General features: G+C 42.8%; 1 protein-coding gene across 7 annotated transcripts in view; it reads right to left on the bottom strand.

Annotated features, from left to right (window-relative positions):
• Positions 1–15,189, bottom strand: part of CUNH4orf33 (chromosome unknown C4orf33 homolog) — a 347,568-nt gene that overhangs the window by 143,946 nt on the left and 188,433 nt on the right. The gene's annotated exons all lie outside the window — the stretch shown is intronic.

Below are 15,189 nucleotides of genomic sequence, written 5' to 3'. Positions count from 1 at the left end.
TTCTTTATTAAAAAAAAAAAAAAAAAAAAAAAGGCAATAGCCTGGTTGACTTGACAGTTCTGTGACATATACAAGTGATTTCTGTATTACTTCAGAAATTGCATTAATATGCAGCTGTTATAGGAAGTCGATTTTAAAAAGCACAAATAAGAGTCGGATTCTTTTTCGTCTGAGCTGCTTCTCCCATCTAGTGGTGGAAAGAGGTATAACATGGGAATAATTGGCTAGAATGCAGTATTATTACATACAACAAAACCTGCAAAGATCAAAAGCACGAAAAGGCAAAATAGGTGCATTAGTATGAGCAAAATTTATGATGCTTTTGATAAAAGGGGTGAAAATCCTAACCCACTACATGATAAAATATACCAATATTGCCAATTACCAGCAAGGATTACTGGGCACTGCAGGAAACAGAAGAGCTTCGGAATATGAGGAAAACAGGTGTCTCCTCTCCAAAGATCAGGGACAGTCAGAGGAGCCAGGGGATTCACGCTCCCATTATTACATGGTAAGCCAGGTGCTTCCATATCGCCGGCTCAGACTCTCATTTTACCAATACGATTGTCCCACAAGACCTTGTCATTTATTCTTATGACCCAAGGTACATGGCAGCTGGCAATATGAGTTTGTAGGGACGAATACAACACATGTCCTGGGATATTTGCATAAGGCATAATGTTCTTGCAGGCTGCTAGCTCTCTGTGCTGATTGACTTCACAGACACTGGGGGAGATTTATTGGGATACCATCCAAGTGGTGTGCTAGCCTATTCCAAGTATTGTACTGTACTTTTTTCGACAGACAATTATGTTGGAACATAAAACAGCTGCAGGCTTATGCTGTGGGACTGTGCTGTGCAGGCAGCAAATTAGATTGTAGTTAGAGCTGGTTAAAGGGGCATTCTCAAGCTTGAAAGTTATCCATGGTCTCCAGGATTGGCGGGGTTCCTAGCATTTTTACCTCCAGCAATTGTGAAGTCCGACTGCTTGGACCCCCATCTGTTCCAAGAACTAGGGCACTGAAGAGTCCCCTGTGAATGAAGCGGTGGTTGATTATGCACACTGCCTCTTCATTCATTCTTATGGGAGTGCTGAAGTCCAGCCAAGCGCACAGCTCGGCTATCTCTGGAGGTCCCAACAAGAATTAATGGAGCAGTAGTGTGCATGATCGAACCCCGCTCAATTCACATGAGAGCCCCGATTCTTGTGATCAGTAGGAGTCCCAGTTGTCGAACCCCCAGCATTTGGAAAGTTAGCCTCAATCCAATGTGCAGTAATACTGTATTGTATAATATCTTTTCTTCGTGTGTGTCCGATCTCTCCTGTAACCCTCCACGTGGTGATGATGAAGATAATGGTTGTCGTATGTAAGTAAAACAGTTATTTTCCCATAACGCCTAAAGTGCTCAATGATTCTGCTGAAAGCTAAAATCTGCAACAGGTTTCATGAGTTTTCCAGGAAAAAAAATATTCAGAAAATGGCTGTAAATAGGTACATAACTTACTAATAGTTCAATTAAACCAGGTGCACTGATCTGGCAGTTGCTGCATCCTTGGTCATAGTGTCTTGGGTTCTTGTCCTGTGCCTGATACAGGACAGCATTTCTGTTGTGTCAAAAGTCTGACTGTTTAGTTAAGTAGCTTAGCCAAGCCCCTTTGTCTATCACACCAGATTTATATTTGATTTTTTACCTTGAAAAAGGTGACAGACTGGCGTGGAAATGCGTTAGTGTTACAAAAACCTTAATTTTATACCATTGAGGATTCTTCATTCCCACGAGTGCAGCCCAGGTACTGTAATATATCCACAGAAGTAAATTGATATCTGGAAGAATTTCTTCCCTAGCCACCGGCCACAACTGGGGATCCCAAGGCTCTTGTGTTATGGCCATAAACATCGCACCCCAAGTGAGCACAACCATCATTGTCACCCTCTCTCATTTCTATTAAGGTTTTGCCTTATTGTGTCCCAACCAGATCTCAGCAACAGCAGGCGTATAGACAGAGAAGGGGGCTGGCTTAGCTATTAAACTAGTCAGTCTGCAACTAAGTACTCTTCTGTATGAAGAACAGGACCAAAAGCAAAACTCCTGGGACCAGGAATGGAGCCGTTACTGGAGGATTGGGGCACCTGGCCTAATAGAACTATGTTATTTAGTTACATAACTTACTAGTTATGCTTAATATAGGAATATTTTTCCCTGGAAAAAACCTTTAAATGTTTGCACATTTACTAAATGTTGGTGAATATTTGGCACGTTGGGTTCATAAGTATCATTTCATTTGATATTTTTTTAGAGATGAAAAAACCTGAACTGTAAAGTACAGGGTTCGTACCGGACATCTAGTGTCCAGTGCTGAACCCCGAGCATGGACCTCTCCTGGAAGTCCGTTTTAGTGTTCGAAGTTCGGATGCTGACAGAGACTTTTGCAGCCTCCTAGCCCTTACTACAACCATTTTACAGGTCCAAAGTTTAGGTCCCCATTGACTTTTATGGGGTTCAGGTTTTGTTAGAGTTCTGGTACCCCAACCAAACTTTGGACTAAAATTTGGTAGAACCCAATGAACCATAACATCGTCAGGTCCACTCATCCCTAATATTCTTAAGTGAATTTATGCCAGAAGCTGCACTTAACTCCTGCTATCACCCAGGACATCAGCTCAGCAATAAGCTTTACCCTGTGTACTAATATTTTATAGCCAATAATGAATAAGGGACATGTGGACATTGTCGTGGTGAGCACACATGACAAGTCATCTTCCTCTCCCTATTGAGCACTTCTGGAGGCCACTAATTGGGCATTATCAGGTCATCAATAGCAGGTCCTGATCTTAACAGGATCTGTTTTGGCTCCCTTTAAATAATTAAGAAGTTGTCATTTAGAATTCAATATTAATATGATCATCCATCTGCTTCCTTCAAATGACAGCTTCCAATGAAGACCAGTTTCTGGCTATAAGGTTGAATGGTGACAGTAGGGCCGGCCTACTGATCTTCTGGATAACAGAATCAGCCTGGGCCCTGTATGCAAAAGTAAAGAGTGATTCATCTCTGATGCTAGAGAGAGTCTAGGAAATAAACACGCAATCCTGTTTGTGCAGCTACAGTACATTAATTAGCAGTATCTCAGCTTCAGGCAGAGTTTGTACAGGACAATGCTGCGATTCCTCTCTTAACTGAGTGATATGAACTTCATGAATCCCAAGCAGCAGAGATATGAGGTGGAGACATGCACAGAGCTCGAGCGTGCTGATAACGCAGTGAAGCCCTTGCATACTGATGGAGACCTGCCACTCGGACTTCGCTAGCTAAGATGGCTATCTGTGATACATAAGTAATTAGCTGCAGCTATTCCCTGTTTACTGAAATCATCCGTAATGTGCGCTTCATGTCTCATCTGCAATACACACCGTTCTTCTACATAGTGCATGTAAGCTCTAGATCGCTATGGGATCCTATCATTACACATAATGAGGATCTGTCCCTCCATAAAATAATGCACCCAGCTGAGCAATGGACAGCGCCTCCCTTCTTTGTGTTCCCTAATAACAGCTGAAGGATTTCCCTTAAATAAAAAAGCAGAAGGAATTTTACAAGGATCTCAATCCCTAAAATCATGGTTGTTCACTCTTAATGGGAACCTGTCGATGTGTAATCTCAGACCAGCATGATGCAGAGGCAGACACCCTTACTCTAGCGATGTATCATTTTCTGGGCTGCTTAATGTAGTTTTGATAAAATCAGAGTTTTATCAGCAGATTATCACTACAGGGTGGGCCATTAATATGGATACACCTGGGTGGGCCACTTATAAAGTTGGATCCAAATTGGCTGACTTCAAAATGGCCACCATGTCACCACCCATCTTGAAAAGTTTTCCCCCTCCCATATACTAATGTGCCACAAACAGGAAGTTGATATCACCAACCATTCCCATTTTATTCAGGTGTATCCATATACATGGCCTACCCTGTAGATGACTAGTAAATCTGCTGCCATACAGTCCTCCATATTCATAAGCTATGTACAACCCCACCCCCTGCACTGATTGGCAGCTTTCTGCCTATGCACAATGTACACAGAAAGCTGTCAATCAGTGGTGTGGACAGGGCTGTGCAGAGCTCAGCATTCAGAGAACTGGTAGATCTGCAGCAAATAAAACTCTAATTTTATCAAAACTGCAGCAAGCAGCCCAGTACATGATAACTCGATGGCATCAGGGTCTACAATACCTACAATATGCTACTCTCAGATGGCGTAGCAAAAACCTGGTAATAGATTCCCTTTAAATATCATTAAAAAGAATACAAATACATTTGGATGTAAATGATTTGAATTCACTGAGAGTCAAGATCTTGTATCTTACATAGATGAGAAATGGATGTAATGTTGTCTTCAGGATCTATATCTAGTGCAACCTTATGCTCTAAAATAAAAAAATTATGGTAAGCATGCTCACCTTTCCAACCCCCCCCCCCCCACACACACACACACACACACACTGTTCTTCTTCTAGTGTTGCCTGGGGTCCCCGCTTGACTCCATATTTTTTTCTTTCCTCTGGAAGAGAATGTGACCACTACAACAAATCACTGGCTGCAGCGCTCATGTGCTCTTCTGGCCAAAAGAATAGTAGCAGTATGAAAACTGGTGAAGCATGAAAAAGAGCAGTAAGGGAAGCATACTTTTTTTCATTTTAGCTATCTTGCCGGTTTTTGAAAAAATGTTTAGTGGGAGTGCTTTCACTTCCTTATTCCTTTACAATTTTTGCTGTGCTCACCAGCGGATAGGGCACCCATCCAGTTTTTGAATTGGACTCTACGTACTCAGTCATTGCCTGGATAGCGTCTGCAGCTCCGTTCCTTTCTCTCCTACCAACTCCTATAATGCCTTCTTTTTCTAGAAGATCTCCTATACCTAACTTTCCAGAAGCGTCGTGTTGTACAGCCTGCCTACTTCTTGGTAGATGGGTGGACACTCTTGCTTGATTGATGAGGCTGCTGGACCACATCGGTGAAAGTAATCATTGGTAATGAGCTATCAACAACCTGGTAATTTAGCAGTGAATATCGGCAAAATGCGGCCCTTTGGCAACACCATTTAAATGGGTGAGATGAGTTTTTAAAACTGTATCTATGAATTTGTGATCAAGATTGCTGATCAGTGGACAACATTGAAAAAGATTTATCACAACTATAAAACCAGGGGAAAAATTCATCAGGAGCCTTACAGAAAGGTTTTCTGGTCAATCATTGGCTTCTTAGTCTCAATCGTATGATTTACAGATACATCCACCGTTGACTATTTCTGAATTTCGATAAGAACTCCAATTTATCATGGCACTCATTTAATACTTTATCGCAACATAGTAGTAAAACTCTCAACAGGTTGCAAATTAGATCACAACCACTGGCCAACTACACATAGATAAATATGGCATACACAACTCACCAATGACTATCACAAAATCAGGTTTTGTTTTAAAGCTTGTCCAGTTCTGGGCACCACATTTTAAAAAGACATCGAAAAACTGGAGCAAGTTCAGAGAAGAGCTACCAAGATGGTGAGCGGACTGCAAACTAGGTCAATGATTAAAGGATCTGCGAATGTTTAGCTTGCAAAAAAGAAGGTTAAGAGGAGACTTAATAGCGGTCTACAAATATATGAAGGGCTGTCACAGTGTAGAGGGATCATCCTTATTCTCATTTGCACATGGAAAAACGAGAAGCAAAGGGATGAAACTGAAAGGGAGAAAATACAGATTAGATATTAGAAAAAACTTTTTGACAGTGAGAGTGACCAATGAGTGGAACAGGCTGCCATGAGAGATGGTGAGTTCTCCTTCAATGGAGGTCTTCAGAGGTTGGACAGACATCTATCTGAGATGGTTTAGTGAATCCTGCATTGAGCAGGGGGTTGGCCACGATGACACTGGAGATCCCTTCCTACTCTAACATTCTATGATTCTTGTCATCTAATATACCTCCCCTTTCTAATTTCCAAAAGCTGCTGAATTTTTAAAAAAAAATAGTGTACAATACCAAAATATAGAAGTGTTTTTATGCTTTACAACCATCACAAGTAACCTGAAATAACAACTAACTCATAGGCAGTGTGAAAGTGAAGGCAAGGCCAGCACAGTCTTTTCTGTGCATGCACTGGATGCCTCTGGAGGTAACCTTGGAATATTTGCGTTTTTTACCCCAACCTTGGTTATATGAGTCTTATAATGTGATTTGCCTTATTTCTACACATAGCAAAGGATATAAAGCAAATTCTGCACAGTTGTATTAGGTAAATGTTTTGAATGGAAAAGCAATCATTCTTGAACAGCTTCTAAAAGGTTATTACGTGCACCTTTACCCATATATAAGCACGTCTGTAATAACTATAAAAAGCCACAAATGTTAATGCAATCTACTTTATTCCAATGTCTAATTGCTTGTTCTTTAACCTTGGCATGCCCTTTACCTTTATATTTAATAGGGTCACAATGACTTTTTTATCATTAGTCTTTTTTTTTGATTGTCAGTTTTCACTCAGTATTCAAATTAATACGGAGAGGAAATATGTAGCCATCATTTTTTTTATTAGAAGACTTGACATGTCAATGAGATCATAACATGGCTTTATAATTGAGCCCTCCATTCCATACTCTTTTGAACACCATCTTATAACTTTGAAAAAATAATAAACTCTACATCAAATTTCCAGTGATCTGTTAAAAAGACTTGTGTTACTTATCTTATCTATTAAAAAAAGTGCTCCCCAAAGATTTATTAGTATTCTAGCATTTATTACTGGACTATTGCTCTTTGATTATCCAAAATTTGGGCGATTGTCAATTAGATTTTTCCTCCATATGGAAAGATAATGTTGTTGCTACCATCACACAACAAAAAAGTTCCGAAGAGCTGTAGCCTACCAATTAGAGGAGTATTTAATTTAAGGTAATTCACCAAGATGTGCCAGTCTGGATTTTTTCTTTTTCATTATTTTCTATAAAATCCTGCTGTATACAGCTGCCTAGACCTTTATAAAACGAATCAGGCACGCTTGCTCTCCATAGATCCTGAACCAGAAAGGTTCACAATTTTAAAGAATTCTACATACAACTCTAAATGAGAATGGGTTATAAGACCTTCAGAGTACCGGGTGACTGAGCTAGTTAGACCTCATTCAGACATCTGTGTTCGCTGTTTGTATGTGTTCTGCTTTCCAGGAAAAGAAAAGGGCACATTTTATTCTGAGGCTATGTACTTGACTGATCTTTTTTTGTGGACAGCATAAAAATGGAGCTAGTATGTAGTGTACTGTGAAAATCTCTGCAAAAAAAAACGCTGCACACAGATCAAATGCTGCACACGGATCCCATCAGTAAATTTTTATGGGTGCAAAGTAGATAAAAAACACATGACTAAGTCTTTAGATATATGAAGACTTATAATTAGAGCAGAAGACATAACAGAAAATAGCCTATAACTGGACCTAATACCTACAGAATGAATGGGTCACCGAGGAGGATGGCAGGAACAGGCTAAGCCACCTTAAAACCAGAGAGGTTGGTAACTAAGCAGATTGCAGACCCCTGATCCTATCAATACAACTAGCAGTAGCCGTTTAGCGTTCCTACGATGCCCTAGACGCCTCGACACAGCCGGAGAACTAACTAAGCCTAAAGCCAGAAAGGTGAAATCTAAACTGCCCCGGAGCAGATCCCCAAAGGAATAGACAGCCCCCAAACATATATTGTCGGTGAGACAAGATGAGACACAAACACAGGCAGAGAACAGACTGAGCAAATGGTGGGGCCCAAGCTGTCTAGACAGGACAGGACAGAAAAGATACTGTCTGCAATCACGCACAAAACCCTAAAAAAATCCAACACATCTGATATGCAAAAAAACCTGAGGCCACACGACCTCACCCCTGCTAGATCAGCACTCTGGTATGAACTGGAAGCAAAGCAAAAGATACTAACATAATAGGATAATAGGGGACTGAACAAACTGCGTACTCCCCGCTGTAACATAAGAGCGGGGCCCAGTGCTGCCCCCAGCAGGGAGTACGCTGAACCGTAGCAACAAAGCAGAAAGTAAAAAAAAGGCACAACCAGATTAGATGCAAAGGATTAGCAAAAGAGTCACTTAACTGAACCATGCAGATCAGGCAGGAGACAAAATAACTCCAAATGCACAAGGAGGAAATCACCAGCAACCACCAAGGGAAGCCTGCTCAATTATATGCTCCCAGCCAGTAATCCCAGATTCCCAATTATGGTCGTCAGGTGGTAAACTTCCATCAACCTGGCTAGCTCCACTACTCCCAGTAACCACCAGAGGGAGCAGAGGGAGCTCTGGCTCAGAAGTCCGAGCAAAGGAATTCACAACAGTGGGAGTTTTGGGTCAGCTTCCTCAGGGGGCCATGGACAAGGATGGACATGGCCCCCTGAGGAAGCTGAAGCAAAACATTCATTGGGGCTAGGCGCGTGGCATCACTTACATCTGACCATGGGTAAAAGCCTGCATAGACATGGTGGAATGGGTTCACATCAGATCCAATACTAAGCACATGCTTTAAAACAGAGCATCATTGCTCTCCCCCACCATCCTACCTTTGGTATCTTCTGACTCATATTAGCATTATGCATTTTTTTATGGATCTTAATGTTTTCAGATGTAGTTAGTGATGTACATGCTGGTGTCTACCTGATCCTTTTGTTCTCATTTACTCTGATACTGTTCTACCTGTCATTTTTACATATATATGATTATGCTTCTGTTATCTCAATAAATTGGTATTTTTACATATAAATATTTTCTGGACATTTACTCCATGGTTTCAGTGTATAATATAGTCTTTAGATATACTGTATGTGTTACAGGGAAGTCACTGTCTAAATAAGTAACTGAGTCATGTAGTCATCTCAGAGTGGCGATCCCTGCTCTAGATCCCTATATCAGTCAGATCAATAGTTTTCTGCTGATTGCCATAAAAGCGCTCTTTTAAGGGTGTTGAATCGGTGTCACAGCAGTAACTCAAGTGCCTCCTCAGCGCCTCTCTACTCCCCGAGTCAGGACATTCCCCTATTCTGCCTCATGTGTCACTGCTGCTTCCGCTTCTGGCACATTTAGTCATAGGGGGTGTGGCTGGTCTCTGCAGGGGTTTAACCTGCTAGGTCCTGCAGAGGTTATGTTCCCCAGCCTATCCTATGCCAGCAGGGCCTTTATTAGGCAGCTCCTGCTACCACTCCCCGCCCAAACGTTGGTTCCTACCTTGTAGCACACGTTTATGCATTCTCCTGTATTCCGCTTCCCGTTAATATCCCAGTCTGTTTACCTGTAATGCCCGACCTCTCTGATCCTGACTTTGGCTATGTTTACTGATCCTGTGTTGCCTCCCTCCCAACCTTTGACTGTCTGACTAAGCTTCTCAGTCTTACCCCTCTATACTGAGTACCTGCGCCTCTGACCTTCCGGTTAGCAGCTGCAGATCTATGGCCTACATTGGAGTACTACCGAGTGACTACCGGCGGCAAAGCATGTCATTGTACATCAGAGGCTCTAGTGAAGACCTGGTAGTTACATAGTTACGCCCCTCCAAGGTAAGCCCGGCCCATGGTGCAGTGGGTCCACACCTATCAACGTTATACTGAGGTTAGATAACCACTTTAACTTTAGGGATGGAGTAACAATCAGGTTTACAAACACTGGAAATTGAAGGGACCCAATATCCATATCAGAATTGTTAAGCTGGCTTTGGATTTGGTTTAGGTGCGGTGTTGCTACAGTATGTTCCTGGTATTATCTCTCATAGTGAGCATTTTCCAAATTTACATTGAAAAAGTGCTTTTGGCAGCATATATTAGATCTTCATAATCTACATTAAAACATAATTAAAAGTCTCAGAATCGTCATCAACAATTATGACCATAGCAATAAGCTTGATCCTAAAATTTCTACACTTTCTCAAACCAGATCAGCTTGACCCCTGCTGCAGGTCTATCTTCAATATAAAGCTCAAGTGTGCGTATGTATGTATGTGTGTATGTGTGTGTGTATGTCCGTCGCAGCTACAGCCACAAAATTTGGCACAATCACACATCTGGACCCCGAGAGTGTCCTAAGCTATGTTGTGAGGTGAAATTGTAACCCTGCGCGTTCCAATTCACCAAACATTTTTGCCCCTATCTACATAATGGGGAAAAAGTGTGTGTGTATCAAGCCTTGCCCCTGATTATGATGTCATAATGGTTGCCATGGCGACGCTGATGTAATCATAGGTTGCAAGCCCCGCCGCTCATTATGATGTCATAATGGTTGACTATGGGATGGAGGATGTGTGATGGGTATATGGGCACTGGACTATGGGATGGAGGATATGTATGACGTGTATATGGGCACGGGACTATGGGATGGATGATGTGTGATGGGTATATGGGCACTGGTCTATGGGATGGAGGACATGTATGACGGGTATATGGGCACGGGACTATGGGATGGCGGATATGTATGATGGGTATATGGGCACGGGACTATGGGATGGAGGTTATGTATGATGGGTATATGGGCATGGGACTGTGAGATGAAGGATGTGTATATGGGCACGACTATGGGATGGCGAATATGTATGATGGGTATATGGGCATGGGACTATGGGATGGAGAATATGTATGATGGGTATATGGGCATGGGACTATGGGACGGAGGATGTGTGATGGGTATATGGGCACTCGACTATGGGATGGAGGATATGTATGATGGGTATATGGGCACGGGCCTATGGGATCGTGGATATGTATGAGGGGTATATGGGCACGGGACTATGGGATGGAGGATAATTATAATTTGTTATAACTAACCACAGTTAGTTACTATGCCCGGGCAGCGCTGGGCTCTTCACCTAGTCTTCAATAATACTCTGTGACTGTTACTCCAGAGGAACGGTGCTCCAGTTCTATGCTCTAAGTAACACCACTCCAAATTCCATGAGTACTACCCCGGAGCACTACCAACTATTGTTTGCCATTTTCTGCTCAATCTCTCTGTACACTCCGGTGAATATTACAAGTCAGTCAATAAGTGATAAACACCACAGTTACAGACCACTGCTTTCAACCATACTCTGTTGTCATTGTCAGCTGTCCCATTGACTGATCTGTACTGCAGGCCATAAAGTTCTTTGGGAACTCCCAAAAGTGCTCAATATTATAAAACAAAATGATCAAAAATATCTTTGTGTTGTCATCACACATGTAATCACATACAATCCTCATAGGCATGGCTGTCGACTTAAAGGGGTTACTCAGATTTGTCAAGTCTGCAGTCACAATATCGCCATATAACGCACAGCATGTGCTTTCAAGATCCTCCTGTGCTGGTAGTGGGTGGGCATATGACTGCAGGTACTCGAAATACATACTACTGGCCACACTTTGACTAGAAGTGCGTGGTCTATCTCAATACAGCTGAATTAAGACAGGCTGCACATGTCTAGACGGAAGGTGGCCAGAAGTATGTATGATGTCACATGACCGGTTTAGCCACCAGCAGAGAATGGTGACAGTGCGCTCTATGCATGATGTGAGAATTAATGAGCCTGCTGACAGTGCGCACTATGCATGATGTGAGAATTAACGAGTCTGCAGTCACTTAGAGTGACTGGAGAATTTTGTCCCAAATCTGGACAAACCCTTTAACTGCATCCAGTTGCAGAATAATCAGAAATGTATATAATTTTAAAAAACATCTAGTTTACCATTTAGAGCTATTTAAGTTCTCAGACACAGCTTATTTGCCATCTTGTCAAGCATCTTTTCTTGTTTTAATCTACAAGGAATCGAAAATCCCATATTTATGATATTGCCGCCGTGTAAGCAGAAATTAGTGATACAGAGCAGTCACAGCCTAAAGTTTCTAATCATCAGTCTCCAGGAGGTGTGCCATTTCACCTATCAAAGTGAAACTCCCGCCAGTGTCAAGTGACGGCGGATGATAAATAGGGTAAATGAAGAAGCAGCGATTTACATCTGCATCAGAAACAACTCGTCCTCCTACTCTGTAAGCAAACGAGATTCACTCCGACTAGTTTGTAATTACAATTCTCTGTTACTAGATGAAACGGAAGAAAAGGACTTTTAAATCCATGTACGTGACAACATGAAGACGGCTGATCGGCTGAATCGTACGCGGCAGAAGAACATATTAACATCCAGATTTCATTTCATGCACTACATGAGACTGCTGACAGGGACCTAGATGTTATTGGTACCACAGACTTTTTTTTTGGCACGTCCATTTTTCACTGCCTACAAAAATTAATCTGTTTATTCTCGAGTCTATTGCCGGGTATAACAATGATGAATTAGGCAACCAAACTAGATGACTTTCAAAACGCTATTTATCTTGACAAAATAACAATAAATTCAATTAGATGCAGGTAGTGATAGTGAATTCAACTAATTGCTCGGCAACTGATTAAAGATGCTAGTGGCTCTTTTGACAATTCTAATGAAGAAATTTATAGCGGCTGATTAATACTGCGCTAAGAAGATGTTCGGGAGCAATTTGCAGTCAAATATTTTTGATTTAGGATGCGCGGCGGTGACAGAAGGTCCTTCACAGTAGTCTTTTTTTATTACAATAAATTTGGAGCCATTTAGGCGGCTGTTTAATATTTAATCGAGGTATTTCAGAAAGAACAGTCCCGGGAAAATGAAGGCTGGCCGAGGAAGCGTTTAGTATGCTGGAAATATTTCATTTCTATTACTCGGTACATGGGTAAATAAATACATTAAAAATTTAATAAAATGCGTCATTTTTACTAAATCAGCCAATGTTGGCAGCCAAAGGAGAAAAAACTAATTTTCTTCATTATTCTGGCTGATAATAGCAGTAATAGACTGGATGATCATTAAAACTATTACCACCACAATCATTCGGAAATGGTGAAAGGAAAGTGACAGGACCCAGCGTGCAGGTGTGAATGTAATACTTATACATTCAGCATTCTAAGTAATGCGCCTTTCATAACTTCCATTTGTCATCGCGAATCTCTTAGTTGCATTTAGCATTGATCTCATTACCTATGCAGGCACGGCGCTTAGAAAGTATGAATTGTGGCGCTAACTAAGATTCCTGACACATATTTATTAGCTGGAAAGGTTTCTCCCGCCTCATGCATGACAGATGTTTTGACCTATTTAAAATGGAGAACGTGTAAAGTGAATGATTAAACTCCTCAAACCCTATGGAGATGTAAGTAAACTCATTTCCATTTATATTTCTAGAATTCTGAATGAGGAAAATAGCACGCTTTATTCCACTTATTTGGGAATAAAGAAAAGGGGTTATTTATTAGGCTGACAGAAATCTGCTTACTATCTGCTATACTATTCTACTCATGTCATCTTTATCCAGCTACGTATAATCTGTATTCTATACATATATCCATCTAAATCTATCCACTTTCAGGAACATGAACCACAAACGCTATAATATACTTAAAACAACTGCTCGGGTCTTGGTATTTTGGCTCCAGAGGTGACGTTATGTCGACAGAGCAAATCGTATTCATGAAGTATCAACAGAAAAGCAGCACTCACCCATATCCTTAGGTTAAAAGTCCTTTATTGCATTTATGTGGACATCTTCCTCGCAGTGTGCAGGTAAAAACAAGGGAATTAAGGCAGAGTGAGGAACATGGACTATGGCCATTTCGCATCTAGCTGATGTTTCTACAGGTCCATTTTGTCACGCTCATGCCTTAACTGGTGGGTGTGAGCCATGGGGTTGTGGCCCCACTGTGCCACAAACCAGACTACCCTGGAAGGGGCGTGACTAAGACAGCTACCCTGGTTTTCACTGGAGCCTCTGAAGGTGAGGTCAGGCTTGTGCAGCACGTAGCTGCTAGGTGCCACTCCAGGGTGGTGTCTGGCTGTGGCTTCTGATCCCACTTGGGGAGATAGAACACTAGGACCGGTGCAGGCGACAGGCACGACTATCAGACAGGCAGGTGAGCACGGCGGTCACGGCTGAGACACAGGCAGGCGGGCAAGGCTGAGACACTGGCAGGAGGGGCAAGGCAGAGACACTGGCAGGTGGACACAACTGAACCACTGGCAGGCAGGCACGGCTGAGACACTGACAGGCAGGTACGGCTGAGACACTGGCATGCGGGCACGGCTGAGACACTGGCAGGTGGGCACGGCTGAGACACAGGGGCAGGAACCAACTCAAAAGGCACAGGGACACGGGCAGGAAGGAGTGGTGTATGGAATAGGTAGGATCCTGTTCACACAGCAGGTGCAGGTACTGGCAGGAAGGAATGGTGTATGAAGGAACAGGTAGAGACAAGTTCACACAGGTGAACCGCAAGACTGCAGAGAGGAGCTGCAGTTTAAAGCAAGGAGCATAAGCAGAGCCGCAAGAGTATGGAGCAGGCAGAGCCGCAAGAGTGCGGAGCACAGGCAGAGTCACAAAAGTACAGAGCAGGAATAGCTGCAGGAGTACGGAGCAGGCAGAGCCGCAAGTGTACGGAGCAGGCAACGCCGCAAGAGTGTGCGTAGCACAGGCAGAGTCACAAGAGTACGGAGCAGGCAGAGCCGCAAGAGTGCGAACCACAGGCAGAGCCGCAAGAGTACAGAGCAGGGCCGCAAGAGTGCGGAGCATAAGCAGATGGAGGGGACACCAGAATAGACACATCAGGGAAAGTAGCCACAGACGAGGAGACCGAGAGACAGAGGTATGACTGAGTTCAGACAAGGTAATGGTACGAGACAAGGTACAGGAACAAAGACACAGGGACCAGGATATTCTGCCTCCTGGAGGGCGGCAAGACAGGCACAAGACAAGGCTAGAGCAAAGACACAGAGACCAGGATACTTTGCATCCTGGAGGAAGCAAGGACAGTATGAGACAAGGTCAGGAGCTATAGCACAGAGACCAGGATATTCTGCCTCCTGGAGGGCTGACAGAGAGGGACAGACACAGGACTAGGAATCAAGCCTCCAGAGAATGCGAAACACAGGACAGGATGTGAAAACTCAGCAGCAATACACTGAGTTAAGACATTGCACAGACCCCTTCCACCGGGTGGAGCTGCCCTAAATACTAGAGGCCTCTTGGTAATTGGCCAGGGACACATTAGACAGTTGCACCCTGACTCCATAAGAACCAGAGAGTTCT

Source organism: Dendrobates tinctorius, unplaced genomic scaffold (assembly GCF_039654945.1).
Source record: "Dendrobates tinctorius isolate UK_male_01 unplaced genomic scaffold, ASM3965494v1 ptg000030l, whole genome shotgun sequence".
In the NCBI taxonomy this organism is placed as follows: Eukaryota; Metazoa; Chordata; class Amphibia; order Anura; family Dendrobatidae; genus Dendrobates; species Dendrobates tinctorius.
This window is presented reverse-complemented; position numbering and strand designations above follow the sequence as displayed.